The 12,313-nt window shown below is 34.2% G+C and overlaps 1 long non-coding RNA gene across 1 annotated transcript in view; it reads left to right on the plus strand.

Annotated features, from left to right (window-relative positions):
* The window catches only part of LOC137003319 (uncharacterized), an 18,977-nt gene extending 13,180 nt beyond the window's left edge, over window positions 1-5,797 (plus strand). Inside the window, exon 3 of the long non-coding RNA XR_010891956.1 lies at window positions 3,201-5,797. This is a non-coding gene — a long non-coding RNA (uncharacterized lncRNA). The remainder of the gene's footprint in view (window positions 1-3,200) is intronic.
* The last annotated feature ends 6,516 nt before the right edge of the window (window positions 5,798-12,313 follow it).

Below are 12,313 nucleotides of genomic sequence, written 5' to 3' on the forward strand. Positions count from 1 at the left end.
GTGTGTGTGTGTGTGTGTGTGTGTAAAAAAAAGTCTTAAGATGCCAGCATTTACATTTGTAGCTTTACTTATTTAGTATTCCTCATACAATGTCACTTAATTATGTTTGGACGCAATAAATATAAATTATTCATATATCTGACGCTCCTGAAATCACAGTGCAATTTTAATCAATATTTATTTACCATGAAATATCAAAACATGTTTGAAATAACGTTAGTTTCACCCCATTTTCACGCTCCATATAAGTGACGTCACCGATTAACAGTACACCGCATACTTTTAAGTTATATTTTCTAATCATCCATTGACAAATTGCCAGAAAATCATTTACAAAACTATCAAAACCTCTAATCTACACATAAAATGTGATTAAAAGCCCAAACTTTCATAAATAAGAGTTTATGTCAAGTTAGTCTACCTCTTAAAGTTAGCCTAACGGTTGAGATTCTAACGATCTTTTTCCAAAGACAACAAACCTTTTCTATGAAGAAAATATTCAACAGAAGCTTGTCAATTACATGTATGAACGTGTCAAGAACAGTTGTATGTATTATTTGTGTAATTTTAGGCACTAAACTTACCTGAAAGCAGTGAAAATAACAGTGACAGACGGTCGTGCTCTTGCTTGACACTTGTCAGTTGGTTGAGTTGCCGCCTGGTTGCCGCCCCGTTTCCATGGTGACTCCAATCCGATTGCTCACGGGACTCGAAATGTTAAATGCGCACGCCAATTAAACATGTCAAAAGTTAAGCAGCTATCGTTTACATTACAGCGTTAAAACAATAGACTACTGATGGAGTCAAGGGCGTAGATTTGGTTTCAACATTGAGGGGGTTGAGCGTTGGTATGCTGCCTGTTTTTTTGTGTTTTTTTTAATTAAAAAAAAAAAAATCTGTTTTATGTGTAGCGTTATTTGATAATTTATTTCTTCTCTATCTATCTATCTATCTATCTATCTATCTATCTATCTATCTATCTATCTATCTATCTATCTATCTATCTATCTATCTATCTATCTATCTATCTATCTATCTATCTATCATAACTTTATGGAATATAACTATTCATCAAATTCTAACATAACGGAGTGATTCTAAAAATAAATAATGTTATATATTGAAACCGCCAGTAGGTGGCAGCGATTCGACGTTTTAATGAGTGAGCTACTTAAATCGTTCATTCAGCCAATTCATTCAAAAATCAGATTAATTAAGGAAGAAAACAAACACCGATTTGAATACTTTTGTCACTGATAAGACGCTATTGAAAAATGAAGTAACAAAATAGATGGCTGTTTTAGTAATTGGTTACAGTTACACTGATAGTTATGGCTAAATTGCAATGGATTAGCTAGCTAAAATATATGTGGAGTGTACTTAACTATTACAATGTTTTCATACCTCCTTCTCAGTACATGCTTTATTCTTTTTAACGTCCCTCTTTGAACAGAAGTTTAATATAGTCGGCTGGGCAGCGGTTCTCTTCTTTTTTGGTGCTACCCGCTCTCATTCATTCAAACAGTAGAGCGCCACTGGCGTTGTTTTGGTGAAAATGCGATGCGCATTGGTTGGGCGTTACCAATCGGTTCAATGGAGGGGGGTAATTTTTTTACTAATTTATTATGACAAACACATATTCGATTATAAACAAAATTATTGTTACAAAATAAATGAATTATACATATTTTAGTATAGATCTACTGTGATTTTCATGTTGAAATATTGGGGGGGGGATTGTAACTGATGGATTTGAATATGGGGGGGGGTTAATATAATATAATATAATATAATATAGCTTTAGAATACTTAAGTTTTCTTTTTCTTTTCTTTTTTTCTTTTTGACTAAAGAAAACATATGTTTTATATACCAGAAATGATCAACGTGGTGTACAAATAAAAGTAGGCTATAGGCTATTGCACAACAAATAATAATAAAAAAACAGAATGTATGTGTTTTGGCCCTAGCATAGTCTTTGTTTTGACATGGTTGTATTTTGGTACTGTCATGACGTTTTTTAAACGTCGTATTCCAACGTGCAGATTACGTTATTTTAACACCTGAATAAAACGTCTCCCAAAAGTTGCAATTTGGTATAGTTTCGTTTTCGTAGTAGACAAACGTGATATTAACGTTTTTTTGACTACTTAAAGAAAACATACCAGCTTGGTATTTTCACAACGTTTTTAAAACGTTTTATTTTGGTTACATTATTTTTTTATTTTAAAAAACGTTTTTAAAACGTTTTTAAAACGTTGTACTACAACATTACCTAATTGCAACCAAAATACAACGTTGTGAAAAGTTGTAAAAACGTTTTGTGTTTGCTGGGGTGATCCGTCAGATCCTGTAGGTCGGTTAGTACAGTTTACTGCTGAACAACTCATTTTGTTGGTGTTAAATAACAAAGAAATCGAAAATTAACAGTTAGTTAAAACATCTTCAATCTCCCCTCGAAGCTCCGACAGTCCTCAGACAACCTGTCAATCAAGTTCGAGTCATGACGACGTGCCCCGTTTTTATAGCATCAAATTGCTAGCTAAAATCTAAATCATCACAAAAACGAACACACCCGGTCGCAACCATAGACTGTAAAAAAAGATGGACGACGCGACGTCGCTTCCTTCCATTGTATTGAACTGAAGCCAAATGGGCAGACGAATGGGCGCTGACACGTTACGCAATACGTCAAAAAAAAAAGAAGGTTTGGAGCCTGGGCATGCGCAGAAGGAATCGTCAGTTGAGCCGGAGGCGGAGTCGCGATATCAAACTTCCGCCCAGACGACTGCGTCATCATTCATGTATTTTAAATAGACTATAAAAAATTATACACAATTTAAAAGTCTACCTATAAAATAATAGGCTATTCTGTTTCTAGAGCAATAATATTTTTGAAACAGCAAATTCAGTAGATAAAATCAATATAATATGCCACTAGAAACAACTCTAAATCGTCAGAAACGGTCCTGCCATTTTAAATCAAGTACAACTACCGTTACAGGAGATCGATTGCTGTAATTAGAGTAAGCTATCATTAGTTTTGTCCTGCTAATTATTATTTTATACCCATAAAAATAATAAGTAACTGCCAGATAACGATCACCTGCTTTTTCCCGACATGGTTAACATTAGGTGTGTTATCTTAACTAATAACATGTATTAATTATCTTATAACGGCCACATTGGCTTCACTTTTCAGAACGTATGAGACACACCCGGTCGCAACACAGACGCGTGAGACCAACGCCGGAGAATGAGCACTTCGCATCACAGACGCGTGAGACCAACGCCGGAGAAGGAGCACGTCGCATCACAGACGCGTGAGACCAACGCCGGAGAAGGAGCACGTCGCCACCACAATAAATTAATATCTTACCCTCATGTTTTTCCTATGTTTTCGTATTTTCTTTATCAACTTTTTTCTTTTACTTTCCTGTTCTGATGACACTAGATATATCCTCGATACAAATGGTGTATTGCATGCAAAGTTCTCTGTAGCCTACTGTTAAAAAACCTAATAATTAAAAAAATAATAATTCACTTTCTCTTTGAGATTAATGACTGTACCAAATTATACACCACCAAACTCGCAATTTTATGTTATGTTCACGATTATTAGGCCTACCAACTTCAAATTCAAGCATGTAAAATTTATAATTATAATCTATGCAACATAATATTCTGGGATGTCATTCTGAGCTTTTACTTTTGATAGTGGTAAGATTTTTAATTAATACAGCTGACTATACAATGTGTGAATAGATCAGCTCACAATATCTGACTATATGTGATATTGTTTTCAGAAGATTAAGTCATTTTAATAGCCTATTATTTTCAAGAAATCAAATAGGCCTATAGAAAAATATAGGAAAATATTCTAATCACAAATTTCATAACAATGCAGGTTAATTTTTAAATGTTTTAACTAGGGCTGTCAGTAATGATTGTTTTGTTAATCATCTGCTAAATAATTTATTTATATTTTTACATAATTTATCATTTATTTTTACATATTTATATATGTTTTGTAATTATTAATATTGCAAAGGGGGACTGATAAATGAAAGTGGGCAAAAGAGGCACATTATTATCACTTTTCCAACATTATTCTTAAAAGTAATGTAAATTTTGTTTTCAGCAATAGCTTTAGGTTTATTGGCCTCGATGAGCGTGAGACTCCCGGCCTGAGATTGTGTCCCAGACGGAATTAAATAATTCGTGAATCTTTGTAAATATTCGTGGCTTATAGCGGGAAAATTTACTGTCATGTAGTTCGGTTTTGCAGGGTTTTTATAGTTAATTAATAACAAAAACTATTAAAACATTTATGCTAATCGAAATAAACATGAAATATAAGAAAATATATAAATATTAGTTGAAAAACTTAAACTGAACGAAAATTATTGTTGCCTTGTCAATATCGTTTCTGTTTATTTCAACTGACGCGATCATCTTTTCAATAACCGACAAGATTAAATTAAATTAATTAAACGAAATTAGAATTGATAAGTGTGTGTGAATAAAAAGTCCCAGGGGTTTAGTTTTAGCCTACTTGAACAAATAGCAAAATAAACAACAGAACATGAGGATGCATTAATCACGCATCTGCAGCGCTTCTGTGAACGGAAAAAAAGATTAAATTATATAAAAGGAATAAATAGCCAATGTCTATGCGCATAACTTAACATAGCCTATTAACAAAATGAAAGGGGGAAGAATGCGACAATAGACTAGACTATATGAGTTTCGGTTCATTTGAGAAGTTCACAGAAAGGAAACCGAGACGGCAGAAAATTCTTTGTTTATTTTACGAGCAAAGTTTTCTTTTTATTTGTGAGTGTACAAAACTAATACGCCTATTAAAACCTTCACAGATTCGAATGGTGTTGCATGTGTGTCTCTCTCAAGTTATTACACCATAAATGTCTGATTATTTTAAGATGTTTCCGCTTTTATAAGAAAATTCAAGTGAACGCGTCGGCGCCTCATCACGCGGACACAAAACATATCAGTTTTAGTAACTTGACATCGCAGCAGTTGTTAACTGTCAAAATAACATACATTCAACCAAACATATGAAAGGTTATACTGCTAATTTTAAGTAGTCTGTGTAAAAGCGTTTAAATAATAAATATAGTTTAGCCTCCAATTCGACATTTGGATTTGTGCCAAATTAGAGAGGTAGGTTATAACGCAGGTTTCTGTTTCAGTTTAGCTTTAAATGAATTCGTTTTTGCTTAACGTTTATATAATATTTTTTTATAACTAAAATAGTTATGTAGTGGTTAATAAAATAATGCAAGAACGCAAATGGTTCTGCCACAAACTCAACCGTTGAACTGAACATGGGTTAAAGGGATATGTTTATGTTGTCCCAAACACGTATTTCTTTTTCTTTCTTCTCTGGAAAATAAAAATTAAAAGTAGACTTATGGAACACTTTCCCTCAAAAATATTATAATAGTAGCCTAACAGTTATATTTAGAACCGCATCGCCCTCATGAATAACCCCTTAATATGCATTACTTTATTCCTGATTTTTTGTTTTTCAAAGCTGTAACTGTCATAGCCACCTCATTAATGGTTTCTGGAGCTCAACCATCAAACTACACAGTTTTATAATTTAAAGATAATAATATACTGATCGTATTAAAGAAGAAAAAAAAAACTATTATTAAACACATTATATACAACACCAGGGTCCTTTATAGCACTTTCAAAGGATAAAAAATTAGAAGTTTATTTCTTTATGGATCCTTGGATCTATTTAGCACAAAAACGGCTTCTGCTATTGCTACAAGCTGAAGAACCATAATTTGGTACCGTTTAAAACCATTTTTCTTTAAGGGAGGAATGCATTTTCTCCAAGTGATGGACTTGATTTTGTTATTTTTAAAGCAATAGCCTACTTGCTACTACTAATATTTATTGAAATCACCGCCTGTTAAATAAAACTTTACTAAATTAAGAAGCGATTATAATTTAAGAAATAATTATAAATAATGAAAAAATACAAAAATATGGAAAAATGCAGGTAAGTTAACACATCTCATCATTTATATGATTTAAAATTAATCATATTAAAATATCTATTTTTCCACCATCAAATAGGCTATTACTGTTTCACATTTCACAAACATGTAAATGAAATATACTGTCAATACACAAGTTACACAAATTATTTAGATAAATAAATGCATTTATTTCTATTCAAAGGGATAGAAAACAAATTAATAATATAATATCTAAAATTATACCTTATCTTATAGCTCCATCTAGTGGACAAGGTTAATATCCAAGCCTTCAGGTTGCAGATGAAATTACTGATGATTTAGAGCAGTGGTTATAATACCAAAAATAAAATTATAATAGTTCAGGGTGAGAACAGCAAATTCTAAACCAGGAGTTCTCAGCTGAATAGGGTTGGAGCTACACTCTGCAGTAAAGTGGACCTTAAAGACCATAGCTCTAAACTCCTGGTTTAGAATTTGCTGTTCTCCTGAGCATCAGAAATTCATACATACAAATTCATACACAAAAAGAGATATAGAAAAATTGAGCGTAAGCTTTTAGGGCTATGTCATTCAAGTTAAAATAATGCCTTTAAATTTTCAAAACATGTTTAATTTGTTCACTTCAACACTAACGTAACAGCCAATACACACAAAGACACACACACACACACTCATAATACATGAAATAAATTTAGAATATGCACTGTTGCCACTAGTTAGTTAACTAATTATTGTAAAAACAATAGTCTATAACAAATAGCCTACATCTACTAATGGAAATTTTTAAATGCGTTTAAAGGCGTCATATGATGCGACGTATGATGATCAGGCGTCATATGATGCGACGTACATATTTCAGACGTACCAATCACACGTCATTTTTTATATAAATTTCTCACGTACGCCGCCGTCCCTGCTGAAAAAAACAGCTAAAACCAGCTTAAGCTGATCAAACTGGTTTTAGCTGGTCTCCCAGCCTGGTCATAGCTGGTTTCTCAAGCTGGTTTAAGAGGGGTTTTGACCACTTTTTTAGCTGGTCAGGCTGGTTTTAGCTGGTCTTAGCTGGTCAGGATGGCTGGTCTTAGCTGGTCAGGCTGGTTTTAGCTGGTCAGGCTAGCTGGTCTTAGCTGGTCAGGCTGGTCTTAGCTGGTTTTAGCTGGCCAGGCTGGTCTTAGCTGGTCAGACTAGCTGGTTTTAGCTGGATTAAGCTGGTCAGGCTGGCTGGTTTTAGCTGTTCAAATTGATTGATTTTGACTGACTGTTTGATTTGATTGATCACAGTGTTTGACCCAATTTTCCTGTCAGTGAGTAATGTGACATTTAAATCATTCCAATTTTACTTTAAATAATCTGCAGGACCACAAGCAACCACTTTAACATTTTTTTATTTAATCTTGCAGGCAACAAACAAAGCTATTCTAACAAATATTTACAAAATTATTGGAATGATTAAAATGCTAAAAAAAAAAAAAAAAAAAACAAACAAAAAAAAAACTATCAACAATTACCTGAAGGTGAACTATAACATATTATACATTTTATTTTTTTCTTTATTTTTTTATGATGTCTTGTATTTTTTGGGATATGTAATACCCCACTTGTTTCTCCCTCTTCTCTCTCTCTCCTCTTTCAGGCTCCTTTTGTTGCAGCCAATCACTGAAACAGACTTGAAAGAGAAATAATTTAGATTATTAATTTGTGAATTTTCAACTAGTAAAACTATTTAAAAAGGCAATTATCATGTTTTTGTTTCACATTTTGCTTTTTTTCAGACATAGCAATGAAATTATATAGGCGTTTAATTATGTTCTATATATTTTCATTGACTGATAAATAAGTATAAATGGATGAATATGAATGAGAATATCTTGAGCATGAACATTTTTTCAACTGTTTTTAACAAAATTGGTGGTGCTAATGGTTACATACAGTACATGCATGAATTAATAGAGAGATTAGATTACCTCTCAAAACTTGCAACTTAGAGGGTGTCAGCCCAGCCAGCAATGACACGTGGGGCCCAGATTGGTTAACTACGGGTTCCATGGGTACTGTGTGGGCATGGGCTTTGGCTGGGTGAAATCAGCGGGTCCCATGTAGGTTTTCTAGTACGAGTCTCACATAGGAAGCCCATATGAGCTGATTACATGGGCCCCATAAGGGACAGGCATGGGCCAAGTGGGCATGGGTTTGATCTGGGAACACATATATGGGTCTTGCATAGCATATTTATGGGCCACGTGGGCATGGGTTTGAACTGGGAATGCACATATGGGCCCTGCATAGAATTTTTATGGGCCAAGTGGGCATGGGTTTGAACTGGGAATACATATATGGGTCTTGAATGGCATATTTATGGGTCAAGTTGGCATGGGTTTGAACTGGGAATGCACATATGGGTCCTGCATAGAATTTTTATGGGTCAAGTGGGCATGGGTTTGAACTGGGAACACATATATGGGTCTTATATATATTTATACAACAGTTCTGTCTGGTTCTCGAATCTGATTGGCTGATAGCCATGCGATATTTCAGTGATAACAGCACTCCTCCTACCTTTTCACCGTTTGTATCACTCCGCTTGAAGTGACCGTCATGGCGGCCGACCAAATCAACCGCAATTTTTACAAATACTACTTGTTGTACCACAAACTGTAGTTTTAATAGTTTTTATGCGAGAATGTAGTTGTTTAGACCTGAAATATGTGACTCATATTTAATAACAGTGCCTATTTTACAACTTGTTTTGACGTTTTCGGAGATGTGAGCTCCAGGGCGTCAGCGGCCGTTCAGTGCTTCTGTAACTGCCGAGAACAGCTTAATCTCGGCCAGTGCTTCGTGGATTTGCCGCTGGCTCTTATAGTGGTTAAACATGAGACATTATTCAATTTGAGTACATAGAACAGGCAATCTTTGGTCTTTATTAATCTATTATTTGTTCCAGAGCAAGTCGAATTGTGCTATGTTAAATTTGATAATAATAAACGACGTTATGTTACATCATTATATATAGCATATTGGCTTCAACTAGATGGGACATATCAGACGAAGACTCTTCTCCGCTCTTCAAATACGTAAAACATTAAACTTTATAAACATAGGGTTTTTTTAGTAAAGAAAACGACTTTACAATTTTTTTTCTAACATCAGATCTTTATTTACCTTTGCATTGCACAGAGATGTCCAAACTGCGTGCACACTTCATTCACGAGGGGATGCGGATTAATGTAATGAAGTTTGATTGACATTTTGAGGATCCAATGGAGTTAAGAGGTTTTGTCACAAGCTCTTTAAAATCATTTTCATTCCTTAAATATTTGTAAAACCCACATACAAGCGTAAATGTTTTTGGTTTTGTTTTTGTTTTTTGTAAATAACTAGTGCTTTGTTTGACTGAACTGTACAATTGTGCTTATTTGTTGTTCAATAAATATTATTTTATATAAATATGTCCATTAGTAAGTAATATGGATTGAGTGAAAGTTACATTAATACGCCATTAGATGGGAGGCTTGGGCCAACTGACAACTTGAGATTTGAATCCGTGGCGGAAGGAAGTAGTGCTGCACAAAAGAGGGTTTTAAAGACACTCCGTTGTTGTTCTTATTTATTTACACACTCGTGCCGTCGAACTGTTGTATAAACGCAATATCACACTCGTAGCCGTGCGATATGGCTGTATATCAGCACGCAGTGATTACCTACGGCACTCAGCCTGCGGCCTCGTGCCTACGGACGAATCACAGCGTGCTGATATACAGCCATATCGCACGGCTACGAGTGTGATATTGCTCATATATCTATGGGTAAAAAAGAACATCGACAACACAAACGCCATGACTGTTTTGGATGTATTTTTTGGAGAGATGTTTTGTTTTCTTTTTTTCAGACATTTTTAAAAAATATATTTTTTTTATTTATTTACCGGTACGTTGTAAAATTTAAATTGTTAAAGATTATGTTTGTTGTTCAATGTATTATATAATGAGTGTATTTTGTATTGTATTTTTGGAGGGGTTTTTTTCAGAGATTTTTTTAAAATATATTTTTTAGTTTACCGTATGTTGTGACATTGTTTTTTAAAGATAATTTTTGTTGTTCAATTTAATATATTTCTTGCAGTTCAAAGCATCAAGTGTCTTGTATTTATCTTGTACTTACATTCATTCTTCATTTTTAATTTTTCTTAGATTGTTTCCTTAAATGAATGGTTGGGCTTACCTTGCATGAATTGCCCAGTTAGGACCAACATAAGATCCTTACAGAGCCCACTTTAAGCCCATATGGGCATTCACGGTTGAATCCTGGTGCAAGCCCACTTTAAACCCCTTCAGACTGGTGGGCCCCAAATGAGTTTGGCATGAATTGCCCAGTTAGGACCCACATAAGACCCTTACAGATCCCACTTAAAACCCATCTGGGCATCCACGGCTGGCCCCCATGTGGATCCCGGGTGCAAGCCCACTTTAAACCCCTTCAGACTGGTGGGCCCCAAATGGGTTTGGCATGAATTGCCCAGTTAGGATCCACATAAGACTCTTACAGATCCCATTTAAAGCCCATCTGTGTAGCCATGTTGCAAAGCCCACTTTGGACCCCTTTGGGCAGGTGGGGCCCAAATGGGTCTGACATGAATTGCCCAATTAAGACCCTTGCAGTACCCTTACAGGTCCCACTTTTAGTATGTCTGGGCTTCCACGGCTTGCCCCAATGTGGATCCCGGGTGCAAGCCCATAATGGGGCCCACATTTTCCGCCCATGAAGCCCTCATCTGGGCCCCACATGTCATTGCTGGCTGGGAGGGGAGGCTTTTGTGAATGTTTGTTTGTGGGACACACTGTAAAAAATTTACTGTGAAATTTACAGTAACTTACTGGCAACAATTAGCCAGTAAGTTACTGTGAATACGTTTTACAGTAAGGGTACTGTACTTCCATTTACAGTATTTTATGTATACACTGTGAATTCAAAAACAATTAAATACTGTGATTTTAGTTGTATTTACAGTAACTTACTGGCTAATTGTTGCCAGTAAGTTACTGTGAATACGTTTTACAGTAAGGGTACTGTACTTCCATTTACAGTATTTTATGTATACACTGTGAATTCAAAAACAATTAAATACTGTGATTTTAGTTGTATTTACAGTAACTTACTGGCTAATTGTTGCCAGTAAGTTACTGTGAATACGTTTTACAGTAAGGGTACTGTACTTCCATTTACAGTATTTTATGTATACACTGTGAAATCAAAAACAATTAAATACTGTGATTTTACTTGTATTTACAGTAACTTACTGGCTAATTGTTGCCAGTAAGTTACTGTGAATACATTTTACAGTAAGGGTACTGTACTTCCATTTACAGTATTTTGTGTATTCACTGTAAAATAAAAAACAATTAAACACTGTGATTTTAGTTGTATTTACAGTATTGATTGTTTTACTGTAGAAGAAAAAAATACTGTGATTTCGATTGCATTTACATACAAAAAACAGTTAAGCACTGTTTTTTTTATGTATTGTATGCAATACAGTACTATAAACAGTAGATAACAGGTAATCACTGTAAATTCAGTTTCTCGCTGTACAATTTAAATACTGTATCACTGTGATTTAATATTAGCCATCATTAAAAGAATCACCCATATTCTAAAACATAGCAATCAACTGCAGACAATAAGATAATTGTTAACAGTTATTTATTTAAAAACATTTGATGAACAGGAATGACAAAACAGGTACAACATAAAGGGATAATGGACATTGGACAACATGCCATTATACCATCCAAAGTTAACGAACATTCTGTGTTCCATGCACAGAATCTATGCAGAACTGAACACTTAATTCTCTGCTATAAAATATTATAAATTCTAATTGTATGATAGAAAATGGCTAGAAACAAACTGCATCCATGAAATCATCAGCATTGTTACTTTGTAAAATAAGCCAATACATTAACATTACCATGCAACCAAGTGTTATTAAGTTATGAGTACAGAGAATTGAACATGAATTTATAAATCAAACACATTCATATAAATCAAACAATACAATCAATAAATGTAACCAATGATTAATGTTTTATTCTTTTTATTGAAAAAGTGTTTCATCATTAGAGAGATGGGTATAGTTAAATAATGATTTTATCAATTATATTTATACTCTTATGATTACTACTCTCCAAAATTTAGCACAAAAATGATATGTGAAAAAGATTCAGCAGATATTTTATTACTTTATTTGCAAAAAAATGTTTTAAACCATTTCCTAAGTGTCCTGTATGAGTAATATATA

Source organism: Chanodichthys erythropterus, chromosome 16 (genome assembly GCF_024489055.1).
Source record: "Chanodichthys erythropterus isolate Z2021 chromosome 16, ASM2448905v1, whole genome shotgun sequence".
Lineage (NCBI taxonomy): Eukaryota > Metazoa > Chordata > Actinopteri > Cypriniformes > Xenocyprididae > Chanodichthys > Chanodichthys erythropterus.